Here is a 22,037-nt window from a genome sequence, read left to right as displayed (position 1 = left end):
TAGGTCCAGGGTATTAGGCAAACGCGCAGTGCGCCAGGCGGGGCGCGGTTTTGGCAAAGAGCCTGGAGACAAGTGCGCGGCCTGGAGGGCGCGCAGAACCGTTCGAGTGAGTCCTCCCGGTCCCAGTCCCGCGGCCAAAGTGGTGTTGGGGGTGGAGGGGCAATTATGGAGGGTCCGCGTGTCCCTTGCGCCGTGCCACGCCGGGCAATGATGGATCTCTCTCCTCCCGGCATTCCAGCTCTTTCTCCGAGCAGACTCCGCCTCGGCGAGCCACGCCCGGTGATCTGCCCTTTCAGCGCGAAGGACAATTAAAAATTTTTCAGGCCATACTTCTTTTGTCAATCAAAATGACAATTTCTGAGTTTTATGTGGTTGAAGATATGCTACGGCTCAGAGACCTGCTTTGTGGAGTGGAAGAGGGTCAGAAAGGAAACAGGCTCCGCGGCGTCTTTACGCGGGCCTTGCGTTAAGAAGCGGCGCCGGAGAGGTTGATTCTGTTACACCCGGGACGCGCCTTATTTCTGGCACCCGCGGGCAGCAGCCCACCCAGCAGCGGGCACTGCTTTCCCCTCCTGCATTCCGCAAGTGGGGCACAGACGCCTGGCCCAAGGCTGCCCGACACCCAAGGCTGAAGGGCAGTCGTTGCGGGCCCGGGAACCCAGGCTCCTTCCTCCGACTCCAGGCCGAGCGGGTGCCTGGGCCGCAGGCGCGCTGGGGCCGAGGGCGCGGGCTACCATCAACCCCCCCGCGGGGTGAGCGCTGCCCGCGCCAGGGCTCCGAGGCGGAGCTAGGCGCGCCGCAGGCGGGTTCGTTTCCTCCCAGGCTCCTCTGGGTCCCTGCTCACTCCTGGGGGCAGTGAACAGAGCGTGCTGGCCGGCCGACTGCGACATGCCCCCTGGCGGGGGAGAGTTGAACTAAGCCTCCCGGGTGAGGCTGACCCGGCCTGGAGGAGAGCTTCCCTCGTCCCCCTCCAAATCAAATGTTGTTTTTTGAAAGATTGAACAGCATCCCTTCAATTGGGTTCTTCATGCTTCACAGCAACCCTCACAGAACTACTTTACATTGAGGTATATTTACATACAGTAAACAACAAATTTTACGTCCTGTGTATAATTCTATGGCTTTTGACAAATGAAAACACCAGACTAACCACTGTCCCAGTTCAAGCTATAGCATGTTTCAGTCACCCCAGACAGTTCCCTTCTGCCCCTCTGCAGCCAGTTCATCTTCCCTCTTCCCTGGCCTCAGGCTGCAACCATGAACTTTTGGTTTTGTGGCCACCAGAATCCACCAGTACACACTATTGTCCTAAAGGCCTATCTTAATTAAGGGTTGATTTCAAGCTCCTTTTATGCTAGGGAAAGAGGAAGTAGGACAGGGAGCAGGAGGTGACAGATAACTGTGGACATTGGGACATCAGCGAGGGTCTGAGGAGAGTTGTGAAACTCCCTGTCCTTGGTCGGTTGACTACTGTCAGCACAGGTCCCATCAGCCGTTCCTGCAGACTCTTGACAGGACAATTCTGTTGTCTTATATCTCGAGCTGAAAGCAAAATTATTAAGTCTATGTGCAGAGCTGCAGTTACATTGGCAAATCTAAAAGGGAATGTAACTTTCAGTTCCTCTCCTTGCTTTGTCTTTGGATTATTTCTACCTCTAAACTCCAGGAACAAAATAGACAATGCTGCCCTGTCCAACCAGGTATCATTATCTTTGCCCCTGGTGGCCTGCAAGGAGCTAGGGACCAGTTTTTAACTCCTGCAGGTCTGGTTACAAGACTACACATCTGATTCCAATCACTATACCTTGTCTTTCCTAGAATTTCATGTAAATGGAACCATCCAGGATGTGGTCTTTTGTGCCTGGCTTCTTTCACTTAGCACAATACTTTTGAGAGTCATCCGTGTGGTTGTATCAGTACTTCCCTCCTTATTACTGCTGAGTAGTATTCCATTGCATTAATATTCCACAAGCTGGTTATTCGTTTGGACTTGGTGGGTGTACTAGGGGAGGCCCAGTTGAGCTGGTGGGGAGGTACCCTTGGAGGACCACAAAGGAAGCCATTTGGGCTGTTGCTGGGCATCTGGCTGATTCTGTGTGTGGACAAATATTTCTATGTCTCTTGGGTAAAATACCTAAAAGTGAAAAAGTGAATGGAATGGCTTAGTTGTGTGGTATCTTTAACTCTTTGGGAAGCTGTTACATAGTTTTTCAAAGTGGTTGTCTTATTTTACGTTACCACCAGCCATACATGAAAGTCCATTGCAATCTGTGGTTTGTTTTTTCATTTTCTTAATGATAAAGATCCAAAGTTTCTAATTGTGTCCTTACCAAATTAATGCTTCATGATTTTGTCCTAAGAAACCTTTGCCTTAAGGTGAGTTCACAAAGAATTTCTCCTAAAATAGTTTTAACTGCTTGATTAGGTCTATATATTCAAATGATACATTCAAATACATTTTTAGGTATGAGGTAAGCATCAAGGTTCATTAAAAAAATTTTTTTATTAAGGTATGATTGATATACACTCTTGTGAAGGTTTCACATGAAAAAACAATGTGGTTACTGCATTTACCCATATTATCAGGTCCCCACCCATACCCCAAAGCAGTCACTGTCCATCAGTGCAGCAAGTTGCCAGAGATCCACTATGTCCCTTTCTGTGATACACTGTTCTCCCCATGGTCCCCCACACCTGTGATCCCACACACATGAGGGATATTATGTACTAAAAATAATACTCCTCAGTCCCCTTCGCCCTCCCACACCCCTCGCCTTCGGTAACCACTAGTTCATTCTTGGAGTCTCTGAGTCTGCTGCTATTTTGTTCCTTCAGTTTTGCTTCATTGTTATACTTCACAAATGAGGGAAATCATTTGGCATTTGTCTTTCTCCGCCTGGCTTATTTCACTGAGCATAATGTCCTCCATCCATCCATGTTGTTGCAAGTGGTAGGATTTGTTTATTTCTTATGGCTGACTAGTATTCCATTGTACATATGTACCACATCTTCTTTATCCATTCATCTACAGATGAACACTTAGGTTGCTTCCATATCTTGGCTATGTAAAAAGTGCTGTGATAAACATAGGGGTGCATATGTCTTTTTGAATCTGAGAAGTTGTATTCTTTGGGTATATTCCAAGGAGTAGGATTCCCAGGTCAAATGGTATTTCTATATTTAGTGTTTTGAGGAACCTCTATATTGCTTTCCACAATGGTTGAACTAGCTCACGTTCCCACCAGCAGTGTAGGAGAGTTCCCCTTTCTCCGCATACTCGCCAGCATTTGTTGTTCTTAGTCTTTTCGATGCTGGCCATCCTCACTGGTGTGAGGTGATATCTTATTGTGGTTTTAATTTGCATTTCCCTGATGATTAGTGATGTGGAGCATCTTTTCATGTGTCTGTTGGCCATCTGAATTTCTTCTTTGGAGAACTGTCTCTTCATATCCTCTGCCCATTTGTTAATCGGGTTATTTGCTTTTTGGGTGTTGAGGTGTGTAAGGTCTTTATATATTTTGGATGTTAATCCCTTGTCATATATGTCATTTACAAATATATTCTCCCATACTGTAGGATGCCTTTTTGTTTTGTTGATGGTGTCCTTTGCCTTATAGAAACTTTTTAGTTTGATGTAGTCCCATGAGTTCATTTTTGCTTTTGTTTCCCTTTCTGGAGGAGATGGGTTCAGGAAGAATTTGCTCATGCTTATATTCAGGAGATTTTTGCCTATGCTGTCTTCTAAGAGTTTTATGGTTTCATGACTTACATTCAGGTCTTTGATCCATTTCAAGTTTACTTTTGTGTATGGGGTTAAACAATAATCCAGTTTCATTCTCTTGCATGTTGCTGTCCAGTTTTGCCAACACCAGTTGTTGAAGAGGCTGTCATTTCCCCATTGTATGTCCATGGCTCCTTTATCATATATTAACTGACCATATATGGTTGGGTTTATATCAGGGCTCTCTAGTCTGTTCCATTGGTCTACGGGTCTGTTCTTGTGCCAGTAACAAATTGTCTTGATTACTGTGGCTTTGTAGTAGAGCTTGAAGTTGGGTTCCCCCTGCTTTATTCTTCCTTCTCAGGATTGCTTTGGCTATTTGTGGTCTTTTGTGGTTCCATATGAATTTTAGGACAATTTTCTCTAGTTCGTTGAAGAATGCTTTTGTATTTTGATGGGAATTGCATTGAATCTATAGGTTGCTTTAGGCAGGATGGCCATTTTGACAATATTAATTCTTCCTATCCATGAGCACGGGATGTGTTTCCATTTATTGGTATCTTCTTTAATTTCTCTCATGAGTGTCTTGTAGTTTTGAGAGTTTAGGTCTTTCACTTCTTTGGTTAGGTTTATTCCTAGGTATTTTATTCTTTTTGATGCAGTTGTGAATGGAATTGTTTTCCTGATTTCTCTCTCTGCTAGTTCATTGTTAGTGTATAGGAATACCACAGATTTCTGTGTATTAATTTTGTATCCTGCAACTTTGCTGAATTCAGATATTAGATCTAGTAGTTTTGGAGTGGATTCTTTAGGGTTTTTTATGTATAATATCATGTCATCTGCAAACAGGGACAGTTTAACTTCTTCCTTACCAGTCTGGATGCCTTTTATTTCTTTGTATTGTCTGATTGCCATGGCTAGGAGCTCCATTACTATGTTGAATAGAAGTGGAGAGAGTTGGCATCCTTGTCTTGTTCCTGATCTTAAAGGAAAAGCTTTCAGCTTCTCACTGTTAAGTATAATGTTGGCTGTGGGTTTGTCATATATGGCCTTTATTATGTTGAGGTACCTGCCCTCTATACCCATTTTATTGAGAGTTTTTATCATGAATGGATGTTGAATTTTGACAAATGCTTTTTCACAATCTATGGAGATGATCATGTGGTTTTTGTCCTTCTTTTTGTTGATGTGGTGGATTATGTTGATGGATTTTCGAATGTTGTACCATCCTTGCATTCCTGGAATAAATCCTACTTGATCATGATGGATGATTTTTTTAATGTATTTTTGAATTTGGTTGCTAATATTTTGTTGAGTATTTTTACATCTGTGTTTATCGGGGATATTGATCTGTAACTTCTTTTTTGTGGTGTCTTTACCTGGTTTTGGTATTAGAGTAATGTTGGCTTCATAGAATGAGTTTGGGAGTATTGCCTTCTCTTCTACTTTTTGGGAAAACTTTAAGGAGGATGGGTATTAGGTCTTCACTAAATGTTTGATAAAATTCAGCGGTGGAGGCATCTGGTCCAGGAGTTTAACTCATGGGTAGTTTTTTGATTACCAGTTCAATTTTGTTGCTGGTAATTGGTCTGTTCAGATTTTCTCTTTCTTCCTTGGTCAGTCTTGGAAGGTTGTATTTTTCTAGGAAGTTGTCCATTTCTTCTAGGTTATCCAGTTTGTTAGCATATAATTTTTCATAGTATTCTCTAATAATTCTTTGTATTTCTATGGTGTCTGTAGTGATTTTTCCTTTCTCATTTCTGATTCTGTTTATGTGTGTAGACTCTCTTTTTTTCTTGATAAATCTTGCTAGGGGTTTATCTATTTTGTTTATTATCTCGAAGAACCAGCTCTTGCTTTCATTGATTCTTTCTATTGTTTTATTCTTCTCAATTTCATTTATTTCTGTTCTAACCTTTATGTCTGTCCTTCTACTGACTTTGGGCCTCATTTGTTGTTCTTTTTCTAGTTTCATTAATTGTGAGTTTAGACTTCTTTCTTGAGGTAGGCCTGTATTGCAATATACTTTCCCCTTAGGACAGCCTTGGCTGTGTCCCACAGATTTTGCGGTGCTGAATTATTGTTGTCATTTGTTTCCATATATTGCTTGATCTCTGTTTTTATTTGGTCATTGATCCATTGGTTATTTAGGAGCATGTTGTGAAGCCTCAATGTGTTTGTGGGATTTTTCATTTTCTTTGCAAAATTTATTTCTAGTTTTATACCTTTGTGGTCTGAGAAACTGGTTGGTACAATTTCAATCTTTTTGAATTTACCGAGGCTCTTTTTGTGGCCTAGTATATGATCTGTTCTTGAAAATGTTCCATGTGCACTTGAGAAGAATGTTTTTTCTGTTGCTTTTGGGTGTAGAGTTCTGTATATGTCTGTTAGGTCCATCTGTTCTAATATGCTGTTCAGTGCCTCTGTGTCCTTACTTATTTTCTGTCTGGTTGATCTGTCCTTCAGAGTGAGTGGAGTGTTGAAGTCTCCTAGTGCATTCTATTTCCCCTTTTAATTTTGTTAGTATTTGTTTCACATATGTGGATGCTCCTGTGTTGGGAGCATAGGTATTTATAATGGTTATATCTTCTTGTTGGATTGACCCCTTTATCATTATGTAATGTCCTTCTTTGTCTCTTGTTACTTTCTGTGTTTTGAAGTCTATTTTGTCTGATGCAAGTACTGCAACTCCTGCTTTTTCTCTCTGTTAGTTGCGTGAAATATCTTTTTCCATCCCTTCACTTTTGGTCTGTGTATGTCTTTGGGTTTAAAGTGAGTCTCTTGTAGGCAGCATATAGATGGGTCTTATTTTTTTATCCATTCAGTGACTCTACGTCTTTTGATTGCTGCATTCAGTCCATTTACATTTAGGGTAATTATTGATAGGTATGTACTTATTACTATTGCAGACTTTAGATTTGTGGTTACCAAAGGTTCAAGGTTAATTTCCTTACTATCTAAGAGTCTAACTTAACTCACTTAATATGCTATTACAAACACAATCTAAAGGTTCTTTTCTTTTTTGCCTCCTTTTTCTTCCTCCTCCATTCTTTATATATTAGGTATCATATACTGTATTCTTTGTCTATCCCTTGATTAACTTTGGGGATAGTTAATTTAATTATGCACTTGCTTAGTAATGAGCTGTTCTACTTTCTTTACTGTGGTTTTATTACCTCTGGTGACAGCTATTCAACCTTAGGAACACTTCCATCTATAGCAGTTCCTCCAAAATAGACTGTAGAGGTGGTTTGTGGGAGGTAAATTCTCTCAGCTTTTGCTTATCTGGAAATTGTTTAATTCCTCCTTCAAATTTAAATGATAATCTTGCTGGATAAAGTAATCTTGGTTCCAGGCCCTTCTGCTTCATTGCATTAAATACATCATGCCACTCCCTTCTGGCCTGTAAGGTTTCTGCTGAGAAGTCTGATGTTAGCCTGATGAGCTTTCCTTTGTATATGATCTTATTTCTCTCTCTGGCTGCTTTTAATAGTCTGTCTTTATCCTTGATCTTTGCCAATTTTATTACTATATGTCTTGGTGTTGTCTTCCTTGGGTCCCTTGTGTTGGGAGATCTGTGCACCTCCATGGCCTGAGAGACTATCTCTTTTCCCAGATTTGGGAAGTTTTCACCAACTACCTCCTCAAAGATACTTTCTATCCCTTTCTCTCTCTCTTCTTCTTCTTGTACCCCTATAATGCGAATATTGTTCCTTTTGCATTGATCACACAGTTCTCTCAATATTCTTTTATTCTTAGAGATCCTTTTTTCTCTCTGTGCCTCAGCTTCTTTGTATTCTCTTCTCTAGTTTCTATTTCATTTACTGTCTCCTCCACTGTATCCAACCTGCTTTTAATACCCTCCATCGTGCTCTTCAGTGATTGGATCTCTAACCTGAATTCATTCCTGAGTTTTGGATATCTTTCTGTACCTCCATTAGCATGTTGATGATTTTTATTTTGAACTCCCTTTCAGGAAGAGTCATAAGGTCAATGTCATTTAAATCTTTCTCTGGAGTTATATTAGTTTTACTCTGGACCAGTTTCCTTTGGCGTTTCATATTTGTATATGGCGCCCTCTAGTGTCCAGAAGCTCTACTCTGGAGCTGCTCAGCCCCTGAAGCAATGTCGGGGGTCGCAGGGGAGCAGTATTGGTGCCTGGGGGGAGGAAAGAGCTGTTCCCTGCCTCCTGGCTGCTGTGCCTGTCTCCACTGCCTGAGCCAGTGGGCCGAGCACAGAGGTATAAGCTTTTGTCCCAGAGCAGCCGGATATGGATCCCTGCTTTCCACAAGCGGCTGGAATCTCAGTCTCTCCAGGAATTCTGCCTGTATTAGCTTTCCAACCCTGTAATCACATGAGTATCAGGAAAGCACCATGAAATGTAAGTTTGTGCTCCCAGAGCAGATCTCTGGAGCTAGGTATTCAGCAGTCCCAGGCCTTCCACTTCCTCCCTGCTCTGTTTCTCTTCCTCCCGCCAGTGAGATGGGGTGGGGGAGGGGCTTGGGTCCCGCGGAGCCACAGCTCTGGTATGTTACCCTGTTCGGTGAGGTCTGCTCTTTTCTCCAGGTGTGTGCAGTCTGGCACTATCCACTTTCATGTTACTCTCTCAGGATTAGTTGCACCAACTATATTTTCTAATTGTATCCAGTTTTAGGAGGAAGCCTCTGTCTCTCCTCTCACGCTGCCATCTTTCCATGGTTCATTTCTAACCCTCTCCTCCATATAGATGTCCAGTTTTTCAGTACCATCTGTTGAAAAGACAGTCTTTTCCACTTTGAATTACCTTGGTAACTTTGTCAAAAAAACACCCCAGCTATGGTTAGTCCAGGGCTAAAGATAATCAGGAGCGTCTCTGAATATCAGAATCCAGCCAGTATGGTCTAGGAATGCTTCTCAAAGAGGTGACAAAGGAATTCAGGCAGAAGCCTGTTTGGAGCTTAGTGAGTTGCAGTGTTACTGTGGATTAAATTGTGTGGGTGTGTTGGGGAGGGGATGCATAGGGCTAGAAGTAGGCAGGAGCCACATTGAAGTGATGCATAGGGCTAGAAGTAGGCAGGAGCCACATTGGAGTGGGCTGAGCCTTGTGTGTCTAGCTGAGGAGGGTGCATTTTATCCTGGGAATTATGAGGGGCCACTGGTCCACTTTGTGAAGGGGAATGACATAGATTTGCATTTCAGAACGTTTAGTCTGACTGCAGAGGAAAGAGGAAAGATGGGAGTTCAGATGAGAGCAGGCAGAGGAGGCTGTCACAGCCTCATAACTGAGAGGTGATGGTGGGAGAGGAACTCTCCTCTGATTATACTTTTTAAACCTTTGACTTTTATATCATGTTTAAGAAGTATCCATTCAAAATAAATGAACTCAGTAGGTGAAAGACACAGGATGTGAGGCTGGACTGAGGCTGTGAGAATGATGTTCTTGCAAGGGACAGGACACTTCAGACTCAGCAGGCTAGATGGACCCCACACCCAGAGGTGCTGATTCAGGAGGTGAGAGGTGAGGTCCAGAGCTTGTGATTTAGACCCTCCACACTGGCTTCAGATGTACAGTATTGAGGGTCACTGGTGCAGGTTGATGACATTCTCAGACTTGGGCAACTGGGTCAATGAAGTTTCCAGTCCCTAGATAGGGAATATGGGAGGTGGAGCAGATTTAGGGGTAGATTTTAAGTTCAGTTTTGGTAACCTGATACTGGGGAGATTTCCACAAAGGTTTGCAGAGCACAGTTGAATGTGTGGGTTTGGAGCTTAGAAGAAAGGTCTGGATAGGAAAAACAGTTTGGTTGAAAGTTTCCTAACCTGAGATCTGTGGATCCAGAAATTACCTGGATAATTTTGCATGTATACATCTATAGATGCATAGTATTAATATACATCTATATATATTAGCCTTCATCTCTAGGGAGAATAAATGTTCTAACTTCCAAAGGGCCGATGACCCTACAATGGCTAAGAGCCACTGTGAAGACAAGGGTGGACCCCTGGGGGCACAGCCCCCGTGAGAAGGGACAAGGGCTCATTTTTCCCACTCTGGCGCAGCGGTAGGCACTGTCTGCCCCTCCTTCAGGCTCCCCACCCGCTGGGGGTCTTCAGTCTCTAGCTGCCAGGGCAATCCTTTGTCATCCTTCACCTTCCTTGTACCTAACTGAAATCTTTCCTGCTTTAAGTTTCTTTTTTTCTTTTATATAGCATCTTTTTGTTGTTGTTGTTGTTATCATTAATCTACAATTACATGAAGAACTTTATGTTTACTAGGGACCCCCTTCACCAAGTCCCCCCCACAAACCCCATTACAGTCACTGTCCATCAGTGTAGTAAGATGTTGTAGAATCACTACTTGTCTTCTCTGTGTTGCACAGCCCTCCCCATCACCCCACACACACACTACACATGCTAATCGTAATGCCCCCTTTCTTCTTCCCAGCCCTTATCCCTCCCTTCCCACCCATCCTCCCCAGTCCCTTTCCCTTTGGTAACTGTTAGTCCATTCTTGGGTTCAGTGATTCTGCTGCTGTTTTGTTCCTTCAGTTTTTCCTTTGTTCTTATACTCCACATATGAGTGAAGTCATTTGGTATTTGTCTTTCTCCACTTGGCTTATTTCACTGAGCATAATACCCTCTAGCTCCATCCATGTTGTCGCAAATGGTAGGATTTGTTTTCTTCTTATGACTGAATAATATTCCATTGTGTATATGTACCACATCTTCTTTATCCATTCATCTACTGATGGACACTTAGGTTGCTTCCATTTCTTGGCTGTTGTAAATAGTGCTGCGATAAACATAGGGGTGCATCTGTCTTTTTCAAACTGGGTTGCTGCATTCTTAGGGTAAACTCCTAGAAGTGGAATTCCTGGGTCAAATGGTATGTCTATTTTGAGCATTTTGAGGAACCTCCATACTGCTTTCCACAATGGTTGAACTAATTTACATTCCCACCAGCTGTGTAGGAGGGTTCTCCTTTCTCCGCATCCTCGCCAACATTTGTTGTTGTTTGTCTTTTGGATGGTGGCGATCCTTACTGGTGTGAGGTGATATTTCATTGTGGTTTTAATTTGCATTTCTCTGATAACTAGCGATGTGGAGCATCTTTTCATGTGTCTGTTGGCCATCTGAATTTCTTCTTTGGAGAACTGTCTGCTCAGCTCCTCTGCCCATTTTTTGATTGGATTATTTGCTTTTTGTTCATTGATGTGTGTGAGCTCTTTATATATTTTGGATGTCAACCCTTTATCGGATCTGTCATTTATGAATATATTCTCCCATACTGTAGGATACCTTTTTGTTCTATTGATGGTATCCTTTGCTATACAGAAGCTTTTCAGCCTGATATAGTCCCACTTGTTCATTTTTGCTTTTGTTTCCCTTGCCCAGGGAGATATGTTCAAGAAGAGGTCACTCGTGTTTATGTCTAAGAGATTTTTGCCTATGTTTTTTTCTAAGAGTTTTATGGTTTCATGACTTACATTCAGGTCTTTGATCCATTTTGAATTTACTTTTGTGTATGGGGTTAGACAGTGATCCAGTTTCATTCTCTTACATGTAGCTGTTCAGTTTTGCCAACACCAGCTGTTGAAGAGGCTGTCATTTCCCTATTGTATGTCCATGGCTCCTTTATCGAATATTAATTGACCATATATGTTTGGGTTGATGTCTGGACTGTCTATTCTGTTTCACTGATCTGTGGCTCTGTTCTTGTGCCAGTACCAAATTGTCTTGATTACTGTGGCTTTGTAGTAGAGCTTGAAGTTGGGGAGTGAGATCCCCCCCCCACTTTATTCTTCCTTCTCAGAATTGCTTTGGCTATTCGGGGTCTTTGGTGTTTCCTTTAAGTTACATTTTATTCAAAGTAATATACAGGCACAGTTCTTAGAGTTCAGATAGACACCCAAAGCTTGCATGAGAAACAGCAGCCTGGTATGAGACTGTTTCCTAAACCTGAAGATGTAATCAAGTAATCCTGATGACTCGACTCATGTCGAGGCTCAGCTTCACTTCCTTCAGCCCTTGAGAGCCTTCCTCTTCCTTTGTCCCCCCTCCTCTTTCATCTTCTTCCTCCTCATTGTCACCATCTGTAATCAGGACTAGATTCTGGGGGAAACAGGGAGACAGGTGCAAAACTTATGCCAGAACCATCTTCATTTCCTCCTAGGTCTGGTCGTTGCCCACACAGAGTGGGAAAGAGTTCACAGGTCACAGAGGCTCAGGTCCCCTGTGTTTTCCTAGCTCGTATGCTCTGGGTCGGCTGTGGTTGTAGTGTTTCCTGTCTTACCGAAGGGCTGGATGGAGCTGGTTATCAGGGCCTAGGGAATGACCTGGCTCTACCAACCAGATGTGTGAGCTGGACCTGGCTGATTTCTCTTTGTGCTTCAGCTTCCCCATCTGTAAAATAACACTGAGATCTTTGGAAAGACTCACAGCATCTATGTCTTTGAGCTAAGTCACCTGAAATGACCCTGGCTCTCTCAGGCCAGAATGGCTCGGACAGTACCCCATGGTCGACTCATGGGACTTCTGCAGAGACTGGCCATTCTGGTGACCTCCTGACTGGTTGCACCCAGCATGGGAGCCTTCGGCATTGGGGAACATCCTGCTTGCTTTGCCAGTTCCTCAGGCTGCTTAACAAAGCAGCTTCTCTTGGATTCTGGCCTTGGGTCTCACCACTTGATCCAAATGACATATTTGCCTCCAAGGAAGATTGGAATCAAAACATTTAACCCAAATTACACAAATACTGATTAATTTTTAGACAGGGAATTTTCCAGAGTGAACTTCCCTAAGCTGACAGTCACTTGATCAATGTTCTTTTTAACATACAGTTTTCTTTTTTAGTGAACTTCTTTTAATACAGTTTTTAAAAACTATTAATTTAATGGCTTGCCTTAATGGTTTCACTAACATCTTCTGTTCCTGTGTGACACAAGGGCTCAGACATTCAGGTGTTTGCATCTGTTTCAGCCTTGCCTGGGGCTTATGAGCGTTTGTATCTCTAGTTTGGGAGCATCATCTTCTCCCTAAAGTGGGAAGAAAAACAGCTGAATGTGAAGAGCATGACTCTGAGTCTGTGTCCCTCAGTGCTGTGATCTTGGATCACTCACTTAAATCCAGGAAATTTTTCTCACCTCTAAAATGGGGATAATAATACCTACCTGCTTACCTCAGAAGAGCTGTTGGTAGCCCATCAATGTAATTAATTATTCCCATAAACCACAATAGCATTAAATAATTACTTGTGTAAAGCTCCTAACCCCAGCATGCAGAGAGGGAACTCCTGAAACGTTCTGTTATTGTTACCATCATGGTTAATAAAACAAGCTGTGTTTACTGGCTGTGACCACTGGGGGGCACTATGGATTTGTTTCTGTGACAATTTTGGTCTTAAGGGGAGCTTTTGTGTTTGAGCCAGATAGTGGTGCTGGTTTTTGTAGGTCATAACTAGCCGGTAATTGGCAGCAGTTTCACCTGGGGCTACTTAAATTTTGTGGGTCCATCTGCCCTGGGCTGTTTTCTTTTGTTTTTGTCTCAGCTAAACCCTGACCTGTTCCGGAGACTCACCAGCTGAGGCTTTTAGGAAGCCTGGGGTGGTCTCTGACATGGATGGCCTAAGCCTGCTGGAGTAGTATGACCACAAGCCAACCACGACTTACTGCCAGAGACTTAGGGTCAAGGACCCACCCCAGCAGGAAAGAAAGAGCTAGGAAGACAGCATCAGAATTAAGGACATAGACTGAGACACAGAAAATCAGGAGGCTCGTGATCACAGGAATTTGATGTGTAGAAGCGGAGGCATTCCATTTTACGGGAGTAAATTTCGTTGCTGAGCCCAGAAAGCCATTTCCCAAGACACTCAAAGGACACACCAGGCCCAGGTGACCCTGACCTCTGTTCCTTGCGTCCTGTTCCCTCTTTCTCACAGGGTGCTGGCCTTGGACCCCCAGCATTGGGAAAGAAGTTGAGAAACAGAAAGATCTCAGATCATTAACAGAATTGACTAGTGACCCTAAGAAGTGGGAGTGGCTCATCTAAAGGCATACCTTCCTGGGCCTGTGGGGCAGGTGCTTAGGCAAAGAGTCCACCTTGCCTGACCTGAAACTAAGCAAAACTCCATATTTGTACTGTGCGTGTGTGTGTATGTGTTTCCTTTGGGCTAGCTATCTGTGCCTTTCCCTACAAAGGGGCCCAGGGTTTTTTATATATAGATTAACTTGGATCTCTTGAAGGAACAGGAACACGTGAGTAGCTCTTCAATATTTGTGCATTTAACATTTTTTTCCAGAGACAAGGATTCAGATAAGGAAGTTTTTTTGTGTGTGTATGAAGATTTTAAGGGTTTTAAAAAAATTGCTATCTTTTAGAATTATGATTTAGTATTAGGAAATCTATCAATGTAATTTACTATATTAATAAACCAAAAGAGAAAAATCATATGATCACCTCCATAATGCTGAAAAATTCAACAGTTTAATCTTGGTCCTTGACAAAACAGGAGTAGATATAAACTTCCTTAACATGGTAAAATATATTTATGTCAGGATCAAAGACAGCATTGTGCTCAATGGCAACACACTAGAAACTCTCCTCAACTCAAAGTCAGGAACAAGAGAGATCTGTCCATTTTCACAGCTATTATTTAACATTTTTCTGGATGTACAACCCAATGGGCTTTGACAAAAGTAGAACAGAGAAGTATATAAATCAGAAAGGAGGAAAAATATTGTTATTTCTAGATAGCATAATTTTAACCTGGAAAACCGAGAAGATTTGACTCAAAACATGTTCAACACCCAATGCTGAAAAGGGTGTGGAGCAATGGGAGCTCCCAGTTACCGCTGGTGGGAATGCAAAAGGGTGCAGCCACTTCGGAAGACAGTTTTGGGGTTTGTCACAAAACTAAACATACTCCTATCATACAATCCAATAATTATGCTCCCTGGTATTTACCCAAATGAGTTGAAATGTATGCCTGCACAGAAAACTGCACATGGATGTTTCTAGCAACTTTATTAGTCATTTCCGAAACTTGGTAGTATGAAAATTAATTAATTAAGGGAAACCTCACTGGAATGGCATCAGGACGCCTGCCTGCAAAGCTCTCACACTCATCACTCCTCATAAATCTCAGACCCATCAGAAAAGATGGATGCCATACTGTTTCAGCTTCTTTACTACCCAGCAAGAAGAGGAAAGGCTTCTGCTTTGTTTGCCTACAGCAGCCCAGCCAATGAGAGACTGTCACAGTTCAACCAATGAGAAGTCACAATACATGGGATTCCCAGTTTACTGCAATGGACATAGAACGGCCCTCCCAATTCAGCCCCTTCCTCTATAAATGACTGTTCTATTCCTCCCTTGCTCTCTGGACATGCCTATGGTTTTGCTATAGCTTGCATGTCCTGAATTGCAGTACTCTGCTCTTCCCAAATAAACCTGTTTTTTTGGCTGGTAAATAACTTTTATTTTTAAGGTCAACAGTGCAACCAAGATGTCCTTCAGTAGGTGAATGGGCAAACAAGCTGTGGTACATCCAGACAATGGAATATTATTCAGTGCTAAAAAGAAATCAGCTATCAAACCATGAAAAGTCACAGAGAAGCTTAAATGCATATTGCTAAGAGAAAGCAGCCAATCTGAAAAGGCTACATATTGTATGATTCCAACTAACATTCTAGGAAAGGCAAAACTATGGAGGCGGAAAAGGATCAGTGGTTGCCATGGTTTCACAGGGAGGGAGGAATGAAGAGATGGGACACAGAATTTTTAAGATGGGGAAACTCTTCTATCTGATACTCTAATAATAGATGTATGTCATTATGCATTTGTCGTAACTCATATAACTAAAACACAAAGAGTGAACCCTAATGTAAACTATGAACCTTGGTGGATAACATGTCAATGTTAGTTCATGGATTGTAATAAATGGGCTATGTAGGATATTGATGGTGAGGGAGGCTTGTGTGTGATGGAGAAGAGGAAAAGTGGGGGCATGTGGGGACTCTTTATACTTTCCATTCCATTTTGCTGTGAACCTAAAACTGCTCTTTAAAAAAATATATTAATGATAAAGAAAGTATTATCAACAAAATAATTTAGTAAGATGTCTAATGGTTTAAAATTAGTATTCAGAAACTATAAATCCCTCATTTACAAATAACTAGTTGGAAAAATCAATGGAAGAAAATAATCTATTTAAAATAACAACAACATAAAAAGCAATAACCACAAAATGAAACAACTAGGAATAAACTTAATGGGCTTTAGGTAATATATTTATGAATAAAACCTTGAAATTCTACTAGGGGATACAAAAGATGATCTGAACAAATGGAAAGATATATCACATTTTTAGGAAGTCCATTTACTCTAGATTATATAGATTTAACAAGTCCAGTAAAAATACCATCCGGGTTTGTTTGTTTTGTTTTTTTGGTAACCAAGCAAGAATATCCAGGACAAATGAGAAGAGACCAGACTTATCAGAGACTAAAGTGTCTTATCTCATAGAGCTCTAATAATTAAATTAGTGTGATGCTGGCAGAGAACCAGACAGATCAATGTAACAGAACAGGAAGTACAGGAATAGAATCAAATACAAGGGCATTTGTAAGATATAATAAAAGTCAAAATTCCAAATCAGTGGATGAAAATTGTATTCAAGATAAAACTGTCAGGCAAAGAGGGTAGTCATAAAAAAAGTTATATCAACACCTCATACTTCACAGTAAAATCATTCTGAGATGGGCCAAATATGTAAATGTTAAAAAAAAATGAAACCACAAAATACTGAGGAAGCCATGGAAAAATTAAAAAATAATTTTGGAGGTGGGAAAGCACTTCTAAGTATGGCAAAGCAACCAGAAGCCTTAAAATAAATGGAAAAAAATAGTACTACATAAAAATAAACAAATTCATAACAGCAAGACACAATAATCAAAGTCAAAGTAAAAAAATTAGGAAGAATAACTATCATAAGAGAAATGTAAATTAAAGCTCACTGAGATACCATTCACCTCTTTGTTTAGAAAAAAACATAAAATCTGATAATAAGATATCAGAGAGAGGAGGAAATGGATGTTTTCTTATGTTGCTAGTGGCTGTATAAACTGGGAAAATCTCTGAGGAGCATAATTTGATAATATATATACAAACTATTATTATTAGTTTAACTATAGTGTTGGACTATATACATATTTCCATTTATGTACTCAGCATTCCCTCTTTTATCTTATATCTTCAATTACTCTTCCAAGATCATTTTTCCCTGTAGTGCAGGGTTCTTGATGGTAAACTCTCAATTTTTACCACCCTCAGTCTTGGAAGATAGTTTCACAGGATTTTTAATTCTAGGTTGACAGTTATTTTTTATCAATATTTGCAAGGTCGTATTCACTATCTGCTGACTTCTGTTGTGTTACGCTAATTGCCTGTTCTTTGCAGGTGACCTGTCCTTTCTCTCTGGCTGTCTTTAAGATCTGTCTTTGTCTTTTGAGTTTTCAGTTTCACTTAACTGTGTGTAGGCATGGATTTATTGTTATTTAATCTGCTAAGCATACATTTTTGCTCTTAGATCTTCAATATGTTTTTCTCAAGTTCTAAAAATTTCACAGCCTTTATCTCTTTAAATATTTTCTTTCCCTCACCCTCTGTAATGTCCATTTTTGAGGATCTGATTGTGTACCTTTACTTCTATTAGAGCTTTTTGCTCTAACTTTTACATCTCTTAATTAGTGCCTCATTTGTGTTTTCCCTACACTTGTCTCTCAGTGTTGCACCTTTGGTAGTTTATTAACTCCCAGTTATCTACTTCTCTTTGTGCTTAATTGGTATTGTATTATAAGAATAATATTTTAATTTCAAACAATTTAAAAAAATTTGTTCATTCCTGATAATCTCTGATTGCTTTATTACTTCTTTAAACTCTTCATTTATAGCTGTATTTTAAACTTCTATTTGGAACTACTTTTAGGTTTGCAGAAGAATTGTAAAGATCATGCAGGTAGCACAGCTTCCCATCATGTTAACATCTTATGTAACCATATGGCATATTTACCAAAGTGAAGAAATTAACATTGGTATAATGTCGGTGTTAACTGGAACTTAAGACTTTATTCAGATTTCATCAGCTTTCCCACCAATGCCTGCTTTCTGTTCCAGGATCCCATCAGGATACTGTGACATTTAGTCATAATGACTCCTTAGGGTTCTACAATCTTTGGTAGTATCTTAGTCTTTCCTTGTTTTTCATGACCTTGACTTTTTTTTTTTTATTAAGGTATCACTGATATACAGTCTTATGAAGGTTTCACATGAAAAACATTGTGGTTACTACATTCACCCATATTATCAAGTCCCCCCCACACCCCATCGAAGTCACTGTCATGACCTTGACTTTTGAAGAGTACCGGTCAGGTATTCCACAGAACATCTCTCAATTTGGGTTTGTCTGATATCTGCTTATCATTAGACCAGGGTTATGGGTTTGGAGGAGGTGGAGTGCCCTCCTTATCACATCCCACTGGTATCAACTGATAATGATAGCATTGTTAGCAACAATGATTCATTACTGGTAACATTCATCTTGTTCATTTCTTTAAGGTGGTGTCTGCTTGGCTTCTCCACTGTAAAGTTACTATTTTTCCCTTTCCATATTCTATCTGTGAGAAGCCAATCACTCAGTTAAACCCACATTCATGGGGAGAAACTGTTTACTCTGGAGGAAAGAGTATGAAAGAATTTGTGGATGTATGTTAAAACTGGTGCAGTAATTAACAAAATTTGAACCTATGCAAATGTCCGCTTTCCTTAAAGTTTTGCTCACAGATTTTAGCATTTATTTGTGGGTCTTACCTACAGGAATTATTACTGTAGTATACTAATGGTGATTTTCTATTTTACTCATTCCATCTACATTTATTATTTGGAATTCTTCTGAAAGACTATTTTTCTTTTCCCTCCTGTTTATTTATTCAATCATTTATAGATGTGTATTTCACATGGTTATAAAAAATACTTTTGCATTAGTAGAAGAAAGGCAGACTATATAATTCAAGGCAGGAAAAGAAAAACAATAAGATATATGGTGAAAAGAAAGTATAAAATTAGATAGAGATAAGTCCTAATATAACAGTATTAAAAATTATAAATAAAATATCTCTAATAATAATATACCTAAAGGCCATAGGTATCTAGACAGAAACTCAGTTCTGATACCTTGACTTTAAGGGACACACTTAAAACAGAATGATAAAGATTGAGAAGAGACAGAAAAAAGATATATCAGGCAAATATGAAACAGGGAAAGCCAGAGTAGCAATATTAATATCTAAAAATATAATTAAGATACAAACCATCATATTATCAAAGAGGGATATAACACATGGTAAAATGGTCATAAGCACGTATCTAACAATAGTCTTAAAGTATATAAAGCAGCAGCTGACAGAACTACAGGAAGAAACAGCTCAACAATTGTAGTTGTATATTTTAATGAAGCCACCTCCTCAGGAAGACAGAGTTCAAAGCAAAGATGTAGATAATTTGATTGACTCAGCTAATAATCTCAAGAGTGAAGGTGTACCAAGAGATGGAAGCATCTGGCTGTCCATCTCCCAGAGGTGAAAAATAGGATGAATCCTCTATGAATTAGGAACACATGATGGAATATGGATTGGTTTTTAAAACAGCATTAAGTGAAAGAGTGGAAAAGAGAATGAAACTTATTAGCACAGGACAATGTATACAGTAGGTGCCCCCTTATCTGCAGGGGATACTTTCCAAGGTGCCTCCTGCCCTGCCTTGTGGATGCCGGAAACTGCAGATAATATTGAACCCTACCTACATGTACTACATTTTTTTCCTATACTACATATGTGTATAAATTAAGTTTTAATTTATAAATTCAGCCCAGTAAGAAATTAACAATAACTAGTAATAAAATAGACAATTATAATAATATATTATAATAAAAGTTACGGGAACATGGTCTGTCTCAAAGTATCTTACTGTGCCGTGCTCACCCTTCATAGGAGATGATAAAATGCCTATGCGATGAGACGAAATGAGGTGAGTGACATAGGTAGTGTGACATAGCGTCAGGCTACTACTGACCTTCTGATGAGAGGTCAGAAGGAGGACGGTCTTCTTGAGGTTGACCACAGGTAGCAAAGTGCTGAAGTGAAACCGCAGATAATTGGGGATTAGTTAAAGACACATACACACACAAACACGAATGCTTTACAAAGTGCAAGCACACACATCAAGCACATTAGAATGAGTGCCTGTGCTGGGGTGGGGGAAGGGTGGAGACAGGAATTGGGCCCAGGGATAAAGGGGAATGATGAGTTAGTAAAACAAGCAGAGGGGCCCTGTGGGCTGCTGCTGCTGATAAATTCAGGTGTGCACCTTCTGGGTGCACACCTGACTGCACTCTTTCCTACCAGCAGAAAGGTTTGTGCGTGGGCTAAATGACTCCAGCTGTCATGTGCCTTCAGACAGCTGAATCTCCCCAGAAGACTGTAAATGACTAGGGATACAAAGGTTGCTCTGGAGGTGGGCACCACCAATTCCTGGCACCAGGGGCTGGCTCGGCTGCTCCTTCAGCCCAGCGAAGGCCTCCTCAACACTGGTATCTCTCTGTCTTGGGGCAGCCACATGTACTGAGCTGGAGTCATCTAGAAAGTGGCTCCAGCTCAAATTGAGCTTCTGGATTTCTCAAGCAATAGATACGAAATTCCGAGAGCAAAGTTCTGTAGGCCAGCTTCCAAGGTGGGCGAGGTTTCTCTCTGTGGCTTCTACTCCCCCTCACCTCCTGTTCCCACAGATGTCTGGGCTGGGAGCAGATCCAGCAAGAAATCTGAGAGAAATGGTCCCAAAAGACAACTTTCAGAGCAGCAAGAAGAGTTGCTTAAAAATGTAAAGAGGTTGCCTAAGGGCTTGAATAGACATCTCTCCTGAGAAGATATACAAGTGGTGGGTAAGCACATGAAAAGATGCTCAGCATCCTTAATCATCAGGGAAATGCAAATCAAACCACAGTGAGATACCACTTTACACCCATTAGTATAGCTATTATACCACAAACAGAGAATAACAAGTGTTGTAGAGGATAAGGAGAAATGGAACCTTTGTGTATTACTGGTGGGAATGGAAATGGTTTTCACTGTGGAAAACAGCTCCTTGAAAAAATAAACATAGAATTACCATGTGATCCAGCAATTCATTTCTGGGTATTTACACAAAAGAATTGAAAGTAAGAATTCAAAGGATTTGTACACTCATGTACATAGAGGATTAAAAAATAGAAGCAATTCATTGACAGATGAATATAAAAACAAAATATAAATGCACACACTGGGATATTATTCAGTCTTAAAAAGTGAGGCAGGACAGACATGGGACAAAAATCATGATTAATTTTCCTGCCTATGATGAAAATACCAAAATATAAATAGTATAGTAAGACAGGGCAAGCAATCCTAAATGCTGTCACCACTGCTTGAGGGTAACCAGTAGCTTGGAGAAGAACAGGACAAGAAATTCCTTGTGTTAAATTTATCTTACAGAGTATGTAGAGGACAGACTGTGGATGGTGACATTGGAGAGAGACATCATGAGACCACAAGTCAAGCCAACGCTCCCTGGCCCTTTGGTTCATTCCTGAAAGCCTTAAAAGACAGAATCCTAAAACTTTCAGTGAGCCTCCTCTTTAGCTGCCTGTGCTCCCCTTTCTTCAAGTGTGTACTTTTTGCCTTAAATAAAGCCTTCTTGCTGTTCAATTTATTGCCTTTTGTCTCTGTGCTCTTCAGTGGTGTCTTTGTTACTTTGCTATTTCCTTCTATTTCCCAGACTTAAGCACAAGTCTTCACTCTCTCTGTCCTACTTCAGACAAGTAGGGAAAAGCCACTAAGATCTCTGATTTGGGCTTACAAGTTCCTGTCACCTGGGTGACCCAGACAGGACCGCAGCTGTATGATTATGCTCTTTAGTAGTCTGCCCCCAAAATCTCCTTTCTTTGCTTCAGGAAGTTCTCAGAACATAATCTTTATCCATAATCTCACTCCATGGCTCCCCAAAATTCTGGGTGGTAGTGGCTTAGTTTCCACGCTTTGCAGATTCAAGCCAACACTGGAAGCCAGGTGACTCTGGTTTCAGGAGTTGGCAAGGGATCTACCCTATACTGAGCAGGAGTTAATGAGCCTCCCTTTCCTCCCTTTGTTATTCCTTGTGCGCTGCTTCCTGCACAGCTGCTGCCATTCACTGCTACTCTCGCTTTAATGAATTCCTTCATTAACTACCCTTGTCTGACCTGTTCAAGAAATAT

General features: G+C 40.9%; 1 long non-coding RNA gene across 1 annotated transcript; it reads left to right on the top strand.

The window, feature by feature from the left end:
• Positions 1-5: 5 nt before the first annotated feature.
• Positions 6-21,484, top strand: LOC130683576 (uncharacterized). Its single transcript, XR_008997379.1, has 3 exons — positions 6-106; positions 20,538-20,690; positions 21,280-21,484. It is a non-coding gene; the product is annotated as an uncharacterized LOC130683576 (long non-coding RNA).
• Positions 21,485-22,037: the final 553 nt, after the last annotated feature.

Source organism: Manis pentadactyla, chromosome 1, assembly GCF_030020395.1.
Source record: "Manis pentadactyla isolate mManPen7 chromosome 1, mManPen7.hap1, whole genome shotgun sequence".
In the NCBI taxonomy this organism is placed as follows: domain Eukaryota; kingdom Metazoa; phylum Chordata; class Mammalia; order Pholidota; family Manidae; genus Manis; species Manis pentadactyla.
Note: the sequence above shows the minus strand (reverse complement) of the source record. Positions and strands in the feature narration are given on the sequence as shown.